Source organism: Stegostoma tigrinum, unplaced genomic scaffold (assembly GCF_030684315.1).
Source record: "Stegostoma tigrinum isolate sSteTig4 unplaced genomic scaffold, sSteTig4.hap1 scaffold_64, whole genome shotgun sequence".
In the NCBI taxonomy this organism is placed as follows: Eukaryota; Metazoa; Chordata; class Chondrichthyes; order Orectolobiformes; family Stegostomatidae; genus Stegostoma; species Stegostoma tigrinum.
Genome location: NW_026728579.1, coordinates 2,070,240 through 2,093,675, shown reverse-complemented (window position 1 = coordinate 2,093,675; position 23,436 = coordinate 2,070,240). Strand labels below are relative to the sequence as shown.

At 44.7% G+C, this 23,436-nt stretch overlaps 1 protein-coding gene and 1 non-coding gene across 3 annotated transcripts in view; both read left to right on the top strand.

The window, feature by feature from the left end:
* The window catches only part of LOC132209065 (uncharacterized), a 154,573-nt gene that overhangs the window by 28,966 nt on the left and 102,171 nt on the right, over positions 1-23,436 (top strand). The gene's annotated exons all lie outside the window — the stretch shown is intronic.
* Positions 17,532-17,605, top strand: trnan-guu (transfer RNA asparagine (anticodon GUU)). Its single transcript has one exon. It is a non-coding gene; the product is annotated as a tRNA-Asn (tRNA).

Below are 23,436 nucleotides of genomic sequence, written 5' to 3'. Positions count from 1 at the left end.
CCATCTTTGCATCTGTATATTCTGTTGGTGCAGAACCAATTTTGACAACAGAAAATGGGGTCTTGTTTGCTTCCAAATGTTTCGTGGCTATTTTGTGCTGGAGAATTGTGATAATAGGTGTATATTTGTCTTGGACTTCACCTCAATCCAAGCTGACCCAAAGCCCTGTTTGAGATTCTGTGAAATTCCAGCACTGACAGATTTAATGCAAAGAACGGCACAGATCCATAACCATCGGCTTAACGGAGCTTTCATCAACTTAAGTTCAGAAGACTATTTTTAACTTCTCTCTAATCTGTCTATATTGCAGTATAATTTTTTTTCTAATGTTTCTACTGTAAAAATGCACTTGTATCCAAACAATGCAACATTGTTTTCCATGACCACTTTATGAATATATGGCAGAGATCCTGAAAGCTTGCAGTCACGTCATTGTTATTATATTTTCGTTATATGAGGAATCCGATATTGTGCTCGATTTTTCATCTCCCTTTTGTCGTGATTCTATTCTGTATTGCAAACCATTATCTTCAAACCCGAAACAAACTACGCTTCCTGGCCACAGATTCCTTTTCCTGGCGTCTGTCAGAGGCTGGAGCCTGTTTGCGCACTCGGTGGTGTCATATGTGACTCTGAGATGAGCTTCGAATCACTTATCCACAACGTAGAGTCAGACCTGCCCAATTCCCCCTTTGTAACATCATTTGATTTTGCCCCTCTGAGCTCTTTCCTACCACCAACATCACCTCCAACCCAAGATAATAAAATGTGAGGCTGGATGAACACAGCAGGCCAAGCAGCATCTCAGGAGCACAAAAGCTGACGTTTCTGAAGGGTCTAGGCCCGAAACGTCAGCTTTTGTGCTCCTGAGATGCTGCTTGGCCTGCTGTGTTCATCCAGCCTCACGTTTTATTATCTTGGAATTCTCCAGCATCTGCAGTTCCCATTATCTCTGATACTATTTTCACCTCCAACCCACTCCTTTTTTGTGTCTCTGTTTGATTAAAACCTGTATAAATTTGTTTTTAGTTCCCCACCGCATCCCAAAACCAGTTCAGTTCGTCCCCTCTCCCCACTGCACGACATAACCAGCCCAGCTCTTCCCCTCCACCCACTGCATCCCAACACCAGTCCAGCCCGTCTCTGCCTCCCTAAACTTTTGGGATGCAGTGGGTGAAGGGCAAGAGCTGGGCTGGTTGTGTGGTGCAGTGGGGGGAGGGGACGAACTGGGCCCAGTTCGTCCCCTCCGCCGACTGCACCACACCCATCCCTTCCTCCCACCTCAAGCCGCACCTCCATCTCCTACCTACTTACCTCATCCCACTTCCTTGACCTGTCCGTCTTCCCTGGACTGACCTATCCCCTCCCTACCTCCCCACCTATACTCTCCTCTCCACTTATTTTCTTTTCTCTCCATCTTCGGTGTGCCTCCCCCTGTCTCCCTATTTATTCCAGAACCCTCACCCCATCCCCCTCTCTGATGAAGGGCCTAGGCCCAAAGCGTCAGCTTTTGTGCTCCTGAGATGCTGCTGGGCCTGCTGTGTTCATCCAGTCTCACATTTTATGATCTTGGATTCTCCAACATCTGCAGTTCCCATTATCACTTGACTTTGTGAACTGGCTGTGGTATGAGACCAACTCTAGTTGAAGAGATGCATTTCATAGGCATAGAGATAGAAAGATTGCAGGAGATTTGTCTTGACATGGTCGGGGAAGAAAATCCATTGAGATAGACTTTACTACTCCTGGTGGATTAGGAAACTATAAAAATTGAGGGAAGTACCTGGAGAGGGACACTTGAAGCTGCTACAATGTCAAACATGGAAATACAAATCCATTGTAGGGTTGGAGCTACTGCATATGGTTTACAATGTGCATGGAATGTGCAATGTGTGGGTAAGTTTAAAAGGCAAATGATCCTTTTTGTAGTTCAAAATCTAAGTTGTCTTTCATAATAATGCTTAATCAATGGTGTTTTGGTCATCTGTTGCAGTACAGGTTTTAAAATAAGTTTCAGTAGTGTTACTGTTTTTAACTATTAAATGGAATTCTGACTTTCTTTTTGAATGTCATTGAGCTCAACAGTTATCATAATGCAATCAAAATTTGTGTTTTCATGGGCAAAACAAGGTTACATTGTTGCTTGCAGTAGTTTGCTGTTTTCTACTTTACAGTGGTGACTACAATTCAGAAAGTATTTCATTGGCTTTGATTGCTTTGAGATGCCCTGAACTTGTGAAAAGCATTGCACTAATGCAGTTTTTCTTTAAGACTGTTCCAATTAGTCTCTCAGGATGGTTGGATGACAAAAGGTTGTTGAATACTGATTCAAGGTAGTGGAACTCTGGGAGTGGGAAATAATGGAATCATAACTGCCTAGATTTTTTCCCCTTTTTGCTTTCTTTCTTCTCATGGGGAAATAAAGCACCCTATCCCCTGCAGTGCCCACTCTTTTGGTCCATTTTTTTAAATAGAAATTATGATTGACCTACTTTTCTAATCAAACTGTTCAGAACTGCCTAACTTTCTAATGCTAGAGATAGACAGCTGACAATGATACACAAAGTATGCTTTTCTTTTCCCATATTCAAAGTTCTTCACCTTGCTCAGATTTAAACAAGCTGGATGATCTGCAGTTCTGAATAAAGTTGCTGTGATAGGTACATTAGTATGATATAAGGCCCATAAATGCAAAATTATTAGAGGGTTAGCGCAGAGCAGTCAACATCTCAGCAATGCCAACAGAGGCTTTCATGACCAGCAACAGAAGCATCCACTGGAAACCTATTTAAACACAGAGAGCAGGATTCACCTTTTTAAGAGCTGCAAAGATCCAAATGGGTGATGTGAACGAGTAAATATCATTCTTAACAATTCTCATGTGTTGGCTTTTACAGGATGTTTTAATCTTTCAGATCTGGGTCAGATTGTTTTGCAACAATGCTTGTTATGAGAGCAAATTGGCCAATTAAAGCTGAATTAATGCAAAAATGTTTACGCATTCTGAATTGATGTTTGAAATAATTCGTGTATTAAAAATGAACTGTACTCATTAGAGCGCACTCCAAACGTGAAATAATAAGCAGGAACCGTCCATTGTGCAGTGAGAGCTGCTGATTGTGGCTGCGTGTTGGAGCTTTTAAGGTTGAAAACTGCCCTTTGCTTCACCTTAATAATAAAATGTGAGGCTGGATGAACACAGCAGAGACCCAGCAGCATCTCAGGATGCTGCTTGGGCCTGCTGTGTTCATCCAGCCTCACATTTTATTATCTTGGATTCTCCAGCATCTGCAGTTCCCATTATCACTTTGCTTCACCTGCTGGTCTATTTTAGACATGACTGGCAGAACACTCCAAAGACATGAGCCCCTGGCATTGCCTTCAATGTTCCAAGTGTCTTTCATGGAAACCCGTGGCTCCTTCATGATTGAAAATCAGTAAGTAAGTGGTCTCTCAGTGCATGCTGGAAACAACAGACTGGCATCAGGAAATGACGACAAAAGCTTTTGGTTTGTCGCAAACTCCTAAATGGCATCCTGATATCTGTCAGGCAAGCCATCACGCTAGTCTGCATTTGTTGTATTTTCTGCACTGAACAACATTTCCACACAAGATGGTTGACATAAGCAGTAGGAACTGCAGATGGTGGAGAATCTGAGATAACAAGGTGTAGAGCTGGATGAACACTGCAGGCCAAGCAGCATCATAGGAGCAGGAGACCTGATGTTTCGGGCCTAAGCCCTTCAGAAATTTCTGAAGAGGGGCCTAGGCCCAAAACGTCAGCTTCCCTGCTCCTATGATGCTGCTTGGCCTGCTGTGTTCATCCAACTCTACACCTTGTTATCTCTGGCTGAGATAGGAACAGGAACTGGACCTCAGCCTGTTACTCAAACTCTTCAAGTGCTTGAAACCACTGCACTGCTTCTAGGAGGGAGTAGCAGGGTTGTGATTGGGCTCTTGCCTGGGGCTCACCCACTCCCATCTGTTTTCTTTCACTTTTTATTCTTTTTATTTCTGCTTTTTTTTCCTGGATTATCTTTTTGGCGTGTGAGTCACCCGGATTGACGTTGCAGTGAGCACGGGCCACGTGAAGACTGGCAGCTGCTTCCTGGCAGTCAGAAACCATGGCAACGGCATCAGGGATGTCCTCACGTGGGGCCAGCAGCTGCTGCGCACGCTTCAAGATGGCGGCACCGGCAAGACAACACCTTGGGTGAAGGCAGCCAGAGTGAGGCTCTTGGCGAGGTGGTCCCAGCAGAGCCAGGGACTCCTGGATGTGGTGGGCCTAGAGTGGGAACTCCTGGCATCATCAAGGTGGCAGTGCGGGCAGGCACCGCTGATTGCAGGCCTGGAGCAGGGACTCCTGGTTATTGGCAAGGTGGCGACGGATTGCAATCGGGAATTCCCGTATGTGGGGCGATTATGTGTTGAGCACGGGACTTGGTGACAGTGATATGAGCCCCGTGGCAAGGCTCCTGAAGAGTGGCGACACCTATGTTGGTGGGCCTGGCACTGATGGTGCAAGACGGCGCAAGAGGGGTGGCAGTGCAGATGTCTTTGGTGAGCCGGCTCAGAGTCATCCTGGAGGCAGTGGAACATAAACTTTCTTTTTACTCTTTTTATTCTCAGACCATCCATAATGGCACTGTATTGCGGAAACAGTTGGAGCTTTTCACTGTATCTTACCGTATTATTCACTGCAAGTGACAATAAATAATTCAATGCAATTCACTGCGGGCAGCTAGAGGTGGGCTTTAAATATGGGTATAGCTACCATCACTAAAAACCCACCAATTAATAATGGACCAGGAGCTGTATGAAAATCTATCATGCTAGTACAGCTATAAAATACAAGACACAAACCGTTCAGTGTTGTTTTTTTTCTTCGCCTAATGTCCATCACTTCCATTAAATTCAGCGTTCAGTATAATACTGCAATTGTGCTTTCTGTGTTTGAATTTTCATTTGGAACGTTTTTGCATTTCTCACTGAAATTTCTTCACATGGCGCTTTCATCTTTTGGTGCTCTCTCTCTCTCTCTCTCTCTCTCTCTCTCTCTCTCTCCCTCTCTCCCTCTCTCTCTCTCTCTCTCTCTCTGAGTCTCTCCAGCAGTGTTAGCTGTTGCTTGTCCTTTGAATGCAGAAACTTGGTCATTTCTGCACAAACATGATGAAAAGGTTCTGTGTCTAAGGGGAAATCCATTGATACATCAGGATAGTTTCTGCAAGTTATTATCTCCTACCCTCAGAAGTGAAATTTATGAGATATATTGCCTGGTAGTTCAGGGGTTCAAATCCCACAGCAAGGGACGACACATAGAGTGCTACACTGCCTGAGGTATTGTAATTCAGATGAAACATTAACCCTCTCAGCTGGATGCAAAAAATCCCACATGTAATCATGGACATTCTTCTTGCTAATCTGGCTGGGATTTATTCCCACAATAAGTATCATGAAAGCAAACAAAAAAAACAGATTTTCTAGTCGTTGTCATGTTACTGTGTGTGTGTTCTTATGTTTATTTTTATTCAGTTGTGGGACGTGGGCCATCACTATCTGGGTCAGCATTATTGCCCGTCCCTGGTTGCCCTTGGGAAGGTGGTGGTGAGCTGCCTTCTTGAACCACTGCAATCCGCATGCTGTAGGTTGACCCACAATGCTGTTAGGGAGGGAATTCCAGGCTTTTGACCTAGCAACAGTGGAAAAAAAACAGTGATATATTTCCAAGTCAGGATGCTGAGTGGCTCGGAGGGGAACAGGCATGTGGTGGTGTTCCCATGTATTTGCTGTGCTTGTCCTAGATGGAATTGGTAGTGGATTTGGAAGGTGCTGTCTGAGAGTCTTTGGTGAATTTCTGCAGTGCATCTTGTAGATAGTACAGAGTGCTGCTACTGAGTGTCAGTCGTCGTGGGAAAGGATATGGGACCAATCAAGCATGCTGCTTTGTCCTGGAAGGTGTCAAGTTTCTTGAATGTTGGAGCTGCACCTGTCCAGGCGAGAAGGGTGTATTCCATCATATTCCTGACTTGTGCCTTGTCGACGATGCACAGGCTTTAGGGAGTCAAGAGGTAAATTATTCACCACAGTATTCCTCGCCTCTGATGTGCTCTTGTAGCCAATCTATTTGTGTGCCAAGCCTAGTTGAGTTTCTGGTCAATGGTAACCCCCAGGAGATAATGGGAACTGCAGATGCTGGAGAATCCAAGATAATAAAGTGTGAAGCTGGATGAGCACAGCAGGCCAAGCAGCATCTCGGGAGCACAAAAACTGACGTTTCAGGTGTAGACCCTTCATCAGAGAGGGGGATGGGGAGAGGGTTCGGGAATGAATAGGGGGAGAGGGGGAGGCGGACCGAAGATGGAGAGAAAAGAAGATAGGTGGAGAGGAGAGTATAGGTGGGGAGGTAGGGAGGGGATAGGTCAGTCCAGGGAAGACGGACAGGTCAAGGAGGCGGGATGAGGTAGTAGGTAGGAAATGGAGGTGCGGCTTGAGGTAGGAGGAAGGGATGGGTGAGAGGAAGAACAGGTTAGGGAAGCGGAGACCGGCTGGACTGATTTTGGGTTGCAGTGGGGGGAGGGGATGAGCTGGGCTGGTTTTGGGATGCGGTGGGGGAAGAGGAGATTTTGAAGCTGGTGAAGTCCACATTGATTCCATTGGGCTGCAGGGTTCCCAAGCGGAATATGAGTTGCTGTTCCTACAACCTTGGGGTGGCATTATTGTGGCACTGCAGGAGGCCCATGATGGACATGTCGTCTAAAGAATGGGAGGGGGAGTTAAATTGGTTCGCGACTGGGAGGTGCAGTTGGTATACTGTATCCATTGTACCCGGTGTGGCTTCCTCTACATTGGGGAAACCAAGCAGAGGCTTGGGGACCGCTTTGCAGAACACCTCTGCTCGGTTCACAATAAACAACTGCAACTCCCGGTCGCGAACCATTTTAACTCCCCCTCCCATTCCTCAGACGACATGTCCATCCTGGGCCTCCTGCAATGCCACAATGATACCACCCGAAGGTTGCAGGAACAGCAACTCGTATTCCGCTTGGGAACCCTGAAGCCCAATGGTATCAATGTGGACTTCACCAGCTTCAAAATCTCCCCTTCCCCCACTGCATCCCAAAACCAGCCCAGTTCGTCCCCTCCCCCCACTGCATCACACAACCAGCCCAGCCTGTCTCTGCCTCCCTAACCTGTTCTTCCTCTCACCCATCCCTTCCTCCCACCTCAAGCCGCACCTCCATTTTCTGCCTACGAACCTCATCCCACCTCCTTGACCTGTCCGTCTTCCCTGGACTGACCTATCACCTCCCTACCTCCCCACCTATACTCTCCTCTCCACCTATATTATTTTCTCTCCATCTTCGGTCCGCCTCCCCCTCTCTCCCTATGTATTCCAGAACCCTCTCCCCATCCCCCTCTCTGAAGGGTCTAGGCCCGAAATGTCAGCTTTTGTGCTCCTGAGATGCTGCTTGGCCTGCTGTGTTCATCCAGCTCCAAACTTTGTTATCTTGGTAACCCCCAGGATATCGATAGTGGAGAATGCAATGATAGTAACACATTGAATGTCAAGGGGTGATGGTTAGATTTTCTCTTAACAGAGATGGTCATTACCTGGCATTAATGTGGTACAAGTGTTACTTGCCACTTGTCAGCCCAAACCTTGATATTGCCCAGACCTTGTTGCATTTGAAGACGGACTGCTTAAGTATCTAAGGGATTGTAAATTGTACAATCATTGGCAAACATCCCATTCCTGACCTTATGATGGAGGGAAGTTCATTGATGAAGCAGCTGAAGATGTTTGGGCCTAGGATATTACCCTGAGAGGTGCCATAGAATTCCTACAGTGTGGAAACAGGCCATTCGGCCCATCAGGTCCACGTTGCACCTTCAAAGAGCATCCCACCCAGAAGCCTACCCATCACTGTAACCCTGCATTTCCCACCTAACCTGCACACTATGCATAATTTAGCATGGTCAATCCAGATAACCTACACATCTCTGGACTGTGGGAGTGAACCAGAGCACTCAGAGGAAACCCACGCAAACATGGGGAGAATGTGCCAACTCCACACAGACAGTCACCCGAGGGTGAAATCAAACCCAGGTCCCAGGCAGCAGTACTAACCACTGAGCCACTGTGATAGCTGGACTTCCTACATAAGCACAGTGCCTACACTTCCAAGGATGCATCACTGATTGCAAACCATTTCAGGAAATCCTAAGTTGATAGAATGTGCTCTTCAATGATAAGATTTTCCATGCATTCTGTTACAAATGCCTTGGCCCATGTCTTGAATAACATACAGAAATAATGTCAGGTGATATCCAGCAAATGGAGCTCACTCCTCTGTAACCATCCAGTGTGAAATACCATTTGCCATGTTGACTCGAAAGGTACAGAGAAACAAATTATTTCAGACTCCATGTCATCTTGGGTTTCCTTTCACCTGTAAAGGACAAATAGCCCTTTTTTGGGTCTGGCAATCTTCCAAAACTGTTTAAAATTTCCAATTCATTTTTCTAATGTGATGTTGTCCACACTTTCTCATTCTTAATGAAATTCCCCATCCAATGTTACCAAGCAACATGTTGTTGGAACAAGTGGGTAGCCATCTCCTGTGAATACCCACCGCAGCTAACCCCGATCTATTCTGCCCGCAAGACCTGCTGCGGGTGTGGAAATGGGCTTTTTACCTTCAGCAGGGTATTCATATTTGAGGTTAGCTCCCATAAGATACAAGTTGGTTCAGGGTGGCATGGTGGCTCAGTGGCTAGCATTGCTGCCTCACAGCGCCACGGAGCTGGGTTCAATTCTAACCTCGGCCGATTGTCTGTGTGGAGATTGCACGTTCTCCCCGTGTCTGCACGGCTTTCCTCTGGGTGCTCCAGTTTCCTCGCACAGTCCAGAGATATGCAGGTTAGGTGGATTGGCCATGGGAAATGCAGGTTCACAGGGATAGGGTAGGGGTGGGATACTTGTTGGAGGGTCAGTGCAGACGCGAAGGGCCAAATGGCCTGCTTCCACACTTTAAAGTTTCAAAAAGGAAAAAAAGAGAATGGCGTACTGAAGCATATAATAAACTTTTACCGCAGATCCTTGTATCTGTATCTATAATTATAAACATAGCCACTTCTGTGCCTGGGCTTAAACTAGGCAATTTGTAAAACACAGATGGAAATCTTTTATACCATCTAGTCACGTGCTATGGTGACGATATAATGTGTCTATCCCTTTAAAGGTATATTGAATGCTTGCCCTGAGACAGGACACAACATTGAACTCTGTTATGAACATGAGAAAAAGCCCAGTTAATGAGTCTGATGTTGTTCAGGCAAAGTAAATGCAAATGTGACTGATGAACTGAGGTCTGAGCACAATGGATCAGAAAAGCAATTGGGCTAACTTTGATTCATCAAACCTTCCACCTTAAAATGTCATGACTGAAGTTGATTCCAATTTATTTTTTCATATATTGTCAGTTTTGTTTTTCTGGAAGGGTAACATTATTGATTTCTGTGTTGAAACGAAAAGAAAAGGAAGTTGGATGAAATGGAGCTTTAAACTGCTCATTGACATAGTGACGGAATGTTCCAGAGCACTAAAAGCCACTAAGTGAAACTGAAAAGCACATTCATGACGAACGAGTAAATTGTGGGCTGGCTCAGGTACACATCTATCCTGAGGAGGGAGGGCAGGTCAGAAGATGCAATTGGCAGATTTTATTCCAATCCAGCTGCGTCTCAGAACAGACTCTGCAGAAACTGCTTTCATTAACTTTCCATCTCCAACAACATCAGCCAGCGTTCATATCAGCATTTTATTGATGTATACCATCCACTTCACTCTGCTATAGAGCTGACATGTTACAGTGTCAGCTTTGATATGCTCAGCAATTGAAATAACCACCAATTTTATGATATTCACTTTAACACCCTTGTGCCCTTTCTTCAGACTGAGGAGATGGGCATTGCTGGTTGGGTTATCATCTATCCCTGTCTTCCCTTGCCAAGTTTATGGTGAGCCATTGTATTAGACTGTAAGAACTGAACAGGCTATTTAAGATCTGACCAGAAGATGTATGCACTTCAATATATAGCTAATTTATTTAATTTATACTGTGTGTATGGTTAGCTCAAACCACTGATGTACATACGAAACAGGTGGATCTCACACCGCATTGTTGCCTGTCAGGGACGTTTTCAATGCAGCATTTGCTTCAATTGCTGACTGTCATGTCCGATTAACCCATAACAATTAACCCTTAATGGCCCAGTTTGGAGATATCATTTTTAAGCCCAACACCTCAGCCATTTTCTTGAACCTTTTTACCCCATTCCTTTGACAGTGTTGTTTGGTAGTGAGTTCCAGGATTTTGTTTCAACAACAGTGAAGAAATGCCGATATAGTTCCAACTCAGGTCTGTGTGTGGCTTGGAGGGGAATCTGAAGGTGGAGAATCTGTTGCCTTTGTCTTTTGGAGTGGTACAGGTTGTGGATTTGAAGGGTGCTATCCAGGAAAGCTACTGCAGTGCATCTTGTAGATGGTGTGTATGGTTGTCACTGTGCACTGTTAGTGGAGGGAGTGATTGTTTCAGTGTGTGCAATGGGTGCTGATCAAGTGGTCTGCTTTGCCTGACTGTTGGAGGGTTATTTGAATGTTGTTTTTGTGCACTCACCCAGGCATGTTTGAATGGCCAACTTCAAATAATACAACTCCCAATGCCTGTTTGTGCTTTATTCCAGACAAATTAAGGCTGCAATGATGTAAAACCTCAAACTGATGTGTTGACAACCTTCTCCATCCTATAATTTGTCCATTAAATACGTGTGCACATTCCTCTGCAATAACCACTAAAAGAAGCTTGGAATAGACCAGGAGTAATTTTCAACAGAAACAGGGAAGTCAGCGATGAGCCATACGCCTGACAATTGACTGTCGCAAATCCTAAGAGGTTGTAGACTGGTCTGTGCAAACAGTTATAACGAACATTGCACAATTCTGTTGAGGCAGGAAAGAAGCACTGACATTCTGATTTCTCCATGAGCCAAACATGTCTTATTGCTGTAGTACATCATCTGCCTGCAGCTATCCTATGTGCATTTGTAGGGGTCATTTATTTTCTGCCTTTGATACTGTGATAATAATTGCCTGTATTGCACTCTCTTTCCCTTCCATTTACACACTTTCTCCTTCTCTCACTCCCTCTCTTTTGTGTTATCTTTCCCTTTTTTCTCTCGCCTTCTCTCTTATTTCCCTTCTATATCTTTCCCTTTATGCTCATTCTCCTCCTTTTTCTCTCAATCTCTTCTTGCTCATTTTTTCTTCTCCCCTCTCTGTCCCCTTTCTCTTCACCTCTCTCATACTTCATCTCTCTCTTCCCTCTTATCACCTCCCAACTTCCTCACTCTCCGTTCTCCAGCCTCGTTTCAATCTTATTGGTCTTTGTCTCTTTTCTTCCCTGTCCATTTTGCTCTCTTCTGACCTCTCTGGTCCTCAGCGAATCATTTGTTCGAGCTTGGCTTACTCCAATGTAACTTCCTGCACGTAACCTAAATTTGTTTCAGAGATAGTAGGAACTGCAGATGCTGGAGAATCTGGGATGACAAGGTGTAGAGCTGGATGAACACAGCAGGCCAAGCAGCATCAGTAGAGCAGGAAGGCTGATGTTTCCGGCCTAGGCCCTTCTTCAGTAAAATGAAGAAGCGTCTAGGCCCGAAACGTCAGCTTTCCTGCTCCACTGATGCTGCTTGGCCTGCTGTGTTCATCCAGCTCTACACCTTGTTATCCCATGACCTAAATTTAATGCTTTTACAAGAGTTCTGCTATGTGATGTTCTGCCAGATGCAAGTTAGCAGAAATTATAAAATTAAGTTACTGCAAAATCTTCTGTGAAGTGGAGGGAAAAAGACTGGGGGAATTGGCAGGGGGTAGTAATTGAAGGATTGCAGCAGCAGGATTCCTTAAAGGATTTCTCGAACATCATTCAAGCTGGCAGAAGTCCTCCATGTTGGCTCAATGGTTCGCACTGCTGTCTCCCAGCGCCAGGAACCTGGGTTCGATTCCACCCTTGGGCGACTGTCTACGTGCAGTTTACATGTTCTCCCCAGAAGGGAGAAAGCTCCAACATCAGTAAGAGCGCTTGAAGCTATTAGGTTGTCTTAAGAGGCCCTCACATTGTCTTTGGAGAATGTCCTTACTTATCAAATGTTTCTGTAAGAGTTGTCTCTTGGTGAAGCGGATCATGTTATCCCGTGACCAGCTCCTGCTCAGGGCCAAGTAAAGGTGGGCAAGCAACATCTATATTCCCTAAAAGATTAAAAGGAAACTCTGCATTTAAGAAATACATTGGTTGTCAGATTATCAGGCATCCTTAATTAACTGCACCAAAAGACAACAAAAAGAACATTAGAGTGTAGCAATTTTGTCAACAGAACCTGAATATGTCTCAAATGGTCAGTGCTGTTTACAGAAAACCACGACACTCTGATCTGTGCCCAGGGGAAAAGTGACCTTCAGTTGGATAATACATCCTCAGACTTTGGCTGACACACAGAGCATGAAAATAGTTGACAATTTGTTTGGAAGTGCAGTGTGCCTTTAGTGCAGAGGAATTTTAACCTTGTGATCTGAGAGTGTTGAGTTACATGCTGGTCTGTCTAATGAATCACTAGCGTGGAATAATGCAATCTTTGTATGTTCCTGCAGACTGCATGGTTGTACTTAAATTCCAATTTCCATCTCCTTCCATAAATGGTTTTAATTAATTATGGACTAGAAGTCTTGAATGTGGCAGCATATTAAAAATTTAATTAACATTGACGAGCAGTTTCAGCCCAGTTCTTTTCAGAGTGAGTTATATCGCCCTCTAACTCTACCCCCACCTTCCAAGCTCGAAGACCTACAGACACGTGTTCAGCCATTGCTGCCAGTCTAATGCCACAGTGTCAGTACAGTTTTTGTTTCCAAGCGCTGATAATTGCATGTGACGGAGCTGCAAGAGCCACACGTCATTTGATGTTGCTTAGACTGTGTTTTGGAATGCTTCTACATTAGAGCCAAGGGTTGCCATCCTCTACCAATTCCCCCTTCTGCCCTCCCCTCCTGTTAACACCTCCCATCCGATGCTCCAGTGACTGCTAACCTCCCACTGTGTGGCTATCCTGCCTGATTGACTGTATTTTCTTGTCATCAGACGAATATCAAGCTTTCCTGCCCTCTGCCTGATTGTTTTAATGACTGGGATTGCTTCCTGCGGGACTGTCGTCTTGAGTCGTTTACATTTCATTGCAAATGATTTTGGAGATGTATGTGTCTTGGTGTAAAGGGTTGGAGTTCAACATAGAATCTTGCAGTCAGGTGTAGCCATTTCATAGTGTTAAAGATCTCATCCTTTTGCCCAGAATATACTTTCAAACTCATCCCCCCCGTCCTCACAATTTTGCTCCTATTTATTGTTCACTTGTTTGCTTATTCGAAGACTCAGAGCACAAGTTCATGAGTAACCTTAGGCTTTGAATTGAGGGATCTCTAACAATGCTATTCTTTGACTTATATCAGGGTGCCACCAATGTTCACAGAAATGAGCTTGGAGGGTGAGTGTCAATAGCCTGTTCAAACAGCAGCAAAGATCTCCTGACAGCATCAGTTGGGTGCATTCTGTGTTCTGAGCCAGCATGTTGTGCATTCAAACCCTACTCCAGAAACTTGAGCATAAAACCCCTGCTGACACTCCAGTGCTACACTCAGGGACTGCCACACCGTCTGAGGTGCCATCTTTCAAACAAGACTTTATACCGATACGCAACTTGCCCATTCAGATAGATGTTAAAGATTCCTGTGGTGCCATTTCAAAGCAAGGCAAGCGGAATCTCACAAATATTTGCCCTACGCTAAAAACACATTTTCCAGTTATTAACTGCTTGTAGTTCATGGAACCTTCCTACGCATAAACTGGCTAACACATTTTTACAACAATGGCTGCACTTCACAAGTACCTCATTAGCTGTAAAGTGGAAGCTGATGTTCTAATGATATTACTGTGAAACTATTAATTCAGAGACCCAGGTAATGTTCTGGGGATCCAGGTTTAGATCCCATCATGGTCAACGGTGGAACTTGAAAAAGTCTGGACTGAAGAGTCGAATGCTGACCATGAAACTGTTGTTGATTGTTGGAAAAGCCTATCTGGTCCACGAAAACAGTATCCTTTGGATAAGGAAACTGTTGCCCTTACTGGGTCTGTTCTACATGTGACTCCAGGCCCACAGCAATGTGATTGCCTTATAACTGCCCTCTGAGCAAGTGGGATGATCCATAAGTACAGGCTTAGCCAGCGACATCAATACCCCATGAGTGAATAAAAAAAATTCCTGAAGTCATGGAAGGAACTACATATATGTAAGTTGTTTTTTTCAGGTAAGTACTGTACAAATGAATCCCATGTTGTAACCTTGAGAATAGATGGGATAATCCAGCAGACCAGTTGCTCCATATCCCTTAACTTGGTGTGGTTTCTTGTGTAATGTCTACAAGGCATCAGTTAATCACTGCCTTTCTGTGTATAGGCAGCACAGAAACAATGGGTGGGAAGCAGCACTGACAGGAGGGAAACCTTTCAATGTAGTATCGCTTTGAATGTGGAACTCTCCAACACAAACAGTGATTGAGGCAAATAGCATCAAGGGGCAGGATGATTTAATGGGATAAGATGAAGAGGGACGGAAAGAGGGTCAATATGAAGCATAAAAGCTGACAGCTGCTGGTTGGGCCAAATGGCCTGTTTCAATGCTGTAAATACTATGTCATATCCTCTTCGAGGTCTGAATATTAACAGGCATTTGATGGTTTGGTGATTTTCAACTTGGATTGGACAGCCTGATAAATTACTTAATTTTTAAAGCGGATTTTAAAAGCAAAATGAAAATCTTTCTTTTCACTTCAGCTGTATCCTTTTTGCATTATTTTCATTTTTGTTACATTTTTATCTTTATTTCAGATATGTCGCTGATGCTACTTGTGCCTTGGGTGTCAGTAATTTCACCTATTAATTACAGTTATGACTGGGATATCAAACTGGAGTCATCCACCAAGGCAGCTGGGTGGGGGAGGTATGAAGTGGGAGGGGTTTGGTTCAAACAAACAGTAAGAGAAATGCTATCTTGTTCTGTTTCCAACTCCAATGTTTCATGGAATCAGCTTGGTTAGCATCAGAATGAAGTCAGGGAAGATAATCACTTGAGGTATCTCTCAGTTAAGCTTGATCTTCTTCCTTGATAGCTATATCCTGGTAACATTCAGTCAGGACACAAGCTATTGGAGATCTCAGTGATGCCCCTACCCCCGACCTGCCTCACCGCCAGATTGCCAACACTGATTGGACGTATTCCTGGAGGTTTCATCACATGACCCCCTGTTTCCATGGCACTGCAGTCAATATTTTGAATCTTCAACTTTCTGTTAGGGATGAGCAAAGAAAATTCCAATAAAATGGAAAAGATCAGTTTTGTCTTTAATGTTGGCATGGCTTTTTCCCCCCTGGCTTTGCTCTCTGCAGAATCCAGCACTTCTGACAGTACAGCTCTTCCTCAGCACTGTACGGGGACCTTCCTAAAGTGTGAGGGCTATCAACTGAGCCAGAGCTAACACAGGAAAAAAGTGGAGGTCATCAAGCCTACTCCACTGCTCGGTTGGATCATGACCGCACTTACCCTCAAACTCCATTTACACAAAATAATGTCATTCTGACTGAGATCGGCTAATTGAACACTGACTGGGGGGGCGGGGGGGCGGGGTAACCAAAGGTCGTTTGTATAAGCTCACCTTGACAGCAAAAGCATCAAAATGTTAATTCCTGCTCGCAATTGCATAGACCTGTCAAGAAAACTGAATGCTGACCTTTAGCTCACGTTTCTACTCCCAGAGGGCCTTGTGTGAAGTTTGTAATTGAAAGGAGCGAGATAATAAAAGCTTTCTCAATACTGAAGGCTGGGATTTTGCCACTGCTTTCTGAAGCCCAGTAGGAGCTGGTCATTTAGATTACCATCACTGAATACCTCTATCAATATCCTTGGGGTTATCATTGACTCAGTTGAACTTGTCACTAAATACAGTGGCTATAAGAGCAGGTCAGAAGCTCGAAATACTGTGGCACGTAACTCACCTCCTAACTCCCCAAGGCGTGTCCACCATCTATAGGGTGCAGGTCAGGAGTATTGTGGAATACTTCCTGCTTGCCTGGATGGGTACAGCTGCAACGACACCTGGGAAGCTTGATTCTATCCAGGACAAAGCAGCCTCTGGATGGACACCACATTTACAATCATCCATTACCTCCACATTGCCGCTCAGTAGCAGTAGTGTGTACTATCTACAAGATTTACTGCAGAAATTCACCAGAAATCTTCAGACAGCACCTTCCAAACCCATGACCACTTCCATTTAGAAGAACAAGGGCAGCAGATACATGGGAGCACCACCACCTTCAAGTTCCCCTCCAAGCCACCCACTGTCCTGATTTTGAAATATATTGCCATTTTCTCACTGTAACAGGAATTCTCTTTCTAAGGGCTTTGTGGTTCTATATGCAGCGCATGGACTGCAGTGATTCAAGAAGGCAGCTCACCATCACCTTCTCAAAGGCAACTGGGGACAGGCAATAAATGCTGGTCCAGCCAGCCTTGCCCACATCCTACAAGTGAATTGAAAAAAAGACAGACATCCCACTAGATTGAAAAATATGGCACTGTTTTCATTTGTATCTCTTAATGTAAACACATCTCTGCATTGCTTAAATGATCCTTTGCAATCCGTGCCTTCCTTTGCAAAAACGTAAATGGAGTCATTAAAGTATGGTGGCGCTCTGGTACATGTCATATTCTGGTAGTTTCCTGAATTAATCACAACAATTGCGCCACCCCATAATATGTGGACACTAACGTCTCTTGACTGCCCCTGCATCTTGATTGTTGCCCGGGGTGGGGGAAAGGATGAAGCCAGATATTTTCCGGTGCTTCTTCCACCCCCACCCCCGCTCCACTTTCCAAATCCCCCATTAGTCCTGATTCTTTCACCATGAAATGATGTGGCTGTAAGGTATCCTCAGGCATCTTGAGTGTAGGATAAGCCTAATGTATCAGCCAATGCTTGTCAGTGATGTGTACACACTTGTGACATAAATATGTGTATTTTTAACAAAATGTCAGAGTGCAGGGGAGAATGTCATTTTGTAAACTGAGATTAAAAACTGCACAGGAACTCTTTGGGTGGCTTGCCCTTAAACCTTTGGCACCTGGGTTAAAATCCATTCCAGAACAGGAGGGTGGCTGCTGTGTTTCTGATGTGTATGGCACGTGCATGTTGTTAAATGAGTATGAGCTGGCCCCCTGATGGGAGTAAGCACATTATAACAATCACACTTCTCATGTGTCCCTTTGTTATTCACTGACAGAATGTTCTAGAGGGCCTGGAAATAATAGCAGTTAGTTATTAGCACACCAATTTCAGTGTTTACTGGGACATAACAGTTAAGATCTCTGTGGCGCAATCGGGTAGCGCGTTCGGCTGTTAACCGAAAGGTTGGTGGTTCGAGCCCACCCAGGGACGTTTGCCATAACAGTTAAGAATTCAGTTCCCATTTGACAGAAGTCAAATAGATGAGACTACCCATAATTTAACTCTTGGTACAAAATCAATAGTTTTCACAGAGATGATAAATATGGTCTGGGGAAATGTCACAGGACTGTAATAGGGATGCTTTAGGCCTCAAGTATAGGATCCCCATAACTGTAACTTCATTCCCAATTCCAAACCTGGACATGTTTGACAACAAAGAAGTTGACAAATCTAGAGAATTGTTAAATACCCAGTACAGACACCTTGCAAGCCAAGCTTCCCATATATATGGCATTAAAAATATGTATCAACATGATGTCTTTTACAGAAAGTAAAGTAGACAGCTAGGATTAGGCTGTCTGTTTTGATGATGTTTCTAGAAACAGCATTCGACTGATCAGTCCATTACTTGGGCGGGTTGCCTAGAAGTGCCCAAAATATAAACTGGTTGAAGAAAGTCTGCAGCAGAAATCTGTTTTTCGACCGGTCTCCCTGACTCGTGATCAGGATGCAGTGACTTTGTAAACAGGGCTGTAAATGAATTCTTGCAGCCGCAGACAAGTTATATTTTTCCACAGAGTGTAGCTTATCCAGCAAACCATTTAGTAAACACACACCCTAACAGAGCTGTACTGTCCCTTTCGACCCTTGAGAAATCCATGGAGCCCCTGAAATGCAATGTAATGGACAGCCTGAAATGTTTCTGCCGATCTCTGAAAATTGATCACCACTTACCTAACTAAAAATTTAACTGTTGTTACAATAGTTTTTAATTGTACGGCAGTAGTGTTTGGCTCTTCATAGAAGCCTGGGTTGGTTGATTGATTCATTGTGTGAGTGTGCGTGTGTCTGTATCTGTGTGTGTGCGCATGTGCCAGTATCTGTGAGTATGTGTGTCTGCATCTGTGTGCATGCTGTATTTGTATGCATGCCTGTATCTGTGTGCAGCTGTGTTTTTTCAGATGAAGAGTCTAGGCCCGAAATGTCAGCTTTGGTGCTCCTAAGATGCTGCTGGGCCTGCTGTGTTCATTCAGCTCCACACTTTGTTATCTTGGATTCTCCAGCATCCGCAGTTCCCATTATCTCTGTGTATGTAATGTGTGTGTGTGTGTCTGTATCTGGGTTTGAGCCTGTATCTGTGTGTGCATGTGCCCCTATCTGAGTGTGCCTGTATTTGTGTGTTCGTAAGTTTCCCACTGTTTTTCCCAGCAGCTTTTTCAGGGGCACACTGTAATGTTGATGATACTGGAATGCCTTTCTGAGACTGGGAGAGACTCATTCAGATCTGTAAAGATCCCATAAATTCTCGATCTCAGATTGTATACTGCAAACTGTTTAAGTATGGCTCCAACTCAGGAGTATTGCCACTGCTTTAAGTCTTTTTTTTGGGAGGTTTGGGGTGCATGGATTTCTGGAAATATTTGCAATCTAAATTGGAGACATCATTTGCTTTGAAAGTAGACGGGGTCCTGGATTAGGGACATCTGTCTTACAAATACATGTACTGATGAACATGATCCCATACAAGTGTGTCATTTTAATATCTGACATACAAATGTTTCCCATATTTATGAGCAGCTATTTTACATTGCTCTGCATTGTGCCAGGACTTGTGTACAAATCGACTTGCAAACGAGTCCAGAAGCAGTTTGCAACCAGAGCCCGCATGGAGTAGGAAGGTGGAAGTTATGAAAACTGCTCAATGGTCATTTTTATTGTTTCAGCAGAACTGCAACAGGAGAACTGCATTTACATAGCATTATACACATGGCAATATCCCAAAGCACTTCAAAGCCAGTGAAGGGCTTTTTGAAACATAACCCCGCCACTGATTTCAGGTGGCATGGTAGCTCAGTGGTTAGCAGCCACAGCACTAGGGACCTGGATTTGATCCCAGCCTTGGGTGAATATTGCACATTCTCCTCATATTTACATGGGTTTCCGCTGGGTGTTCTGGTTTACTGTCACTGTCCAAAGATGTGCAGCTTAGGTCGACTGGCCATGCTAAATTGCCCAAAGACGTGCAGGCTAGGTGGTTTAGCCATGGGAAATGCAGGGATGGGGTGGGTCTGGGTGATGCTGTTCAGAGGGTCTGTGTTGTCTTGATTGGCCGAATGACTGACTTCCACTCTGTCGGGTTTTTACGGTTTGCACATAACAACCTCTGAAGGGGGAGAAAAGACAAAGAAGTAATGGCCAGATAATCTATTTTTGTGGTGTTGGGTGAGATAAACATCAGCAGGCCAGGATGTCTGGGAGAGGGTCCTTTGAATAATGACATTGGATTTTCTTACATCGGGGTTACAGGAGAGCCTGGCTAGTTACTTTCATTAAAAGATGGCCCCTCCAACAGTGCAGCACTACATCAGTATCAGCTGAGATTACACTGTCAATCTGAAGTGGGATTTGAGTCAACAATCTTTAATTTCAGAGACAGGAATGCTACTTTAACCTCAGCTCTGACATAAATCGGCAACCCCTTAATTTTGAACAGTGACCCCTTATTCTAGGTTCTTCCACAAGAAGAAACATCCTCTCCACATCAATCATGTCAAGCCCCCTCAGGGTCTTGCATGTTTCTATCAAGTTAAAGAGTCATACAGCATCGAAACAGGCCCTTCAGCTCACCATGGCTGACCAGCTTTGACCAGCTAACTCCAAATGACCCTTCTGAGGAAGGGCCACTGGACCCGAAACGTTAACTCTGATTTCTCCCTACAGCTGCTGCCAGACACGCTGAGCTTTTCCAACAATTTCCGTTTTAGTTTCTGATTTCCAGCATCTGCAGTTCTTTTGGTTCTTCTTTAAGGGGAGGTGTTAGTTAAATGATAATGTTGTTCGGAGCTAATATTAGGGGTTATAGAACATAGAACATAGAACATAGAACAGTACAGCACAGAACAGGCCCTTCAGCCCACAATGTTGTGCCGACCATTGATCCTTATGTATGCACCCTCAAATTTCTGTGACCATATACATGTCCAGCAGTCTCTTAAATGACCCCAATGACCTTGCTTCCACAACTGCTGCTGGCAACGCATTCCATGCTCTCACAACTCTCTGCGTAAAGAACCTGCCTCTGACATCGCCTCTATACTTTCCACCAACCAGCTTAAAACTATGACCCCTCGTGCTAGCCATTTCTGCCCTGGGAAATAGTCTCTGGCTATCAACTCTATCTATGCCTCTCATTATCTTGTATACCTCAATTAGGCCCCCTCTCCTCCTCCTTTTCTCCAATGAAAAGAGACCCAGCTCAGTCAACCTCTCTTCATAAGATAAGCCCTCCAGTCCAGGTAGCATCCTGGTCAACCTCCTCTGAACCCTCTCCAAAGCATCCACATCTTTCCTATAATAGGGCGCCCAGAACTGGACGCAGTATTCCAAGTGCGGTCTAACCAAAGTTTAATAGAGCTGCAACAAGATCACACGACTCTTAAACTCAATCCCCCTGTTAATGAAAGCCAAAACACCATATGCTTTCTTAACAACCCTGTCCACTTGGGTGGCCATTTTAAGGGATCTATGTATCTGCACACCAAGATCCCTCTGTTCCTCCACGCTGCCAAGAATCCTATCCTTAATCCTGTACTCAGCTTTCAAATTCGACCTTCCAAAATGCATCACCTCGCATTTATCCAGGTTGAACTCCATCTGCCACCTCTCAGCCCATCTCTGCATCCTGTCAATGTCCCGCTGCAGCCTACAACAGCCCTCTACACTGTCAACGACACCACCGACCTTTGTGTCGTCTGCAAACTTGCTGACCCATCCTTCAATCTCCTCGTCCAAGTCATTAATAAAAATTACAAACAGTAGAGGCCCAAGGACAGAGCCCTGTGGAACCCCACTCACCACTGACTTCCAGGCAGAATATTTTCCTTCTACTACCACTCGCTGTCTTCTGTTGGCCAGCCAATTCTGTATCCAAGCAGCTAAGTTCCCCTGTATCCCATTCCTCCTGACCTTCTGAATGAGCCTACCATGGGGAACCTTATCAAATGCCTTACTGAAGTCCATATACACCACATCCACAGCTCGACCCTCATCAACCTTTCTAGTCACATCCTCAAAAAACTCGATAAGGTTTGTAAGGCATGACTTACCCCTCACAAAGCCGTGTTGACTGTATTTGATCAAGCCATGCTCTTCCAGATGGTCATAAATCTTATCCCTCAGAATCCTTTCTAACACCTTGCAGATGACAGACGTGAGACTTAGCGGTCTATAATTGCCGGGGATTTCCCTATTTCCTTTCTTGAAGAGAGGAATTACATTTGCCTCTCTCCAGTCCTCAGGTACGACTCCAGTGGAGAGCGAGGATGCAAAGAATTTCGCAAGTGGCGAAGCAATTGCATTTCTCGCTTCCCAAAGCAGCCGAGGACAAATCTGGTCCGGGCCTGGCGACTTGTCAATCTTAATGTTTGACAAAATTTTCAGCACATCAGCTTCCTCTATCTCTATCCATTCCAGCATGCACACCTGCTCTTCAAAGGTTTCATTCACTACAAAGTTGGTTTCTTTCGTAAAGACAGAAGCAAAAAACTCATTTAGGGCTTCCCCTACCTCCTCAGACTCCACACACAAGTTCCCTATGCTATCCCTGATCGGCCCTACTCTTTCTTTGATCATTCTCTTATTCCTCACGTAAGTGTAAAATGCCTTTGTGTTTTCCCGGATTCCTTCTGCCAAGCCTTTCGCGTGCCCCCTCCTGGCTCTCCTCAGACCATTTTTGAGCTCCTTCCTTGCCTGCATGTAATCCTCTCTAGCTGAACTTGACCCTAGCTTCCTCCACCTTATGTAAGCTACTTTCTTCCTTTTCACAAGAAGCTCCACCGCTCTCGTCATCCAAGGTTCCTTTATCTTACCCCTTCTTGCCTGTCTCAGAGGGACATATTTACACATCACTCCCAACAACTGTTCCTTAAACAGTCTCCACATCTCTATAGTTCCCTTACCATGGAACAACTGCTCCCAGTCCATGCTACCTAACTCATGGCTAATCGCATCATAGTTTCCTCTTCCCCAATTAATTATCCTCCCATTTTGCCTAATCCTCTCCTTCTCCATAGCTGTGTAGAATGTGAGGCAGTTATGGTCACTATCACCAAAATGCTCTCCCACCACAAGTTCTGATACCTGCCCCGGCTCGTTTCCGAGCACCAAGTCTAGAATGGCCTCTCCCCTCGTTGGCCTGTCAACGTACTGCGTTAGGAAACCCTCCTGAGCACACCTTACAAAAACAGCTCCATTCAAATCTTCTGCTCGAAGGAGGTTCCAATCAATTTTAGGAAAGTTAAAGTCACCCATTACAACAACCCTACTGCGTGCGCACTTTTCCAAAATCTGCCGACCTATGCTTTCTTCAATCTCCCTGCTGCTATTGGGGGGGCCTGTAGTAAACCCCTAACAAGGTGACTACTCCCTTGCTGTTCCTAATTTCCACCCATACTGACTCAGTAGGCAGATCTTCCTCGACAAAGGAAGCTTCTGTAGCTGTGATACCCTCTCTGATTAGTAGTGCTACACCCCCTCCTCTTTTTCCCCCCTCCCTATTCTTTTTAAATGTTCTAAACCCTGGAAGATCCAGCAACCATTCCTGCCCATGAGAAACCCATGTCTCTGTTATTGCCACAACATCATAGCACCAGGTACTGATCCATGCTCTAAGTTCATCACTTTTATTCCTGATACTCCTTGCATTAAAGCAAACACACTTTAACCAATCCCTTGGTTCCTTCCCAGGAAAATCCTTCCCACTAGCTGGTCTACCTCTTGCTACTGCCTCACCTGCATCAACGCTCACCTCTGATATACAGCTC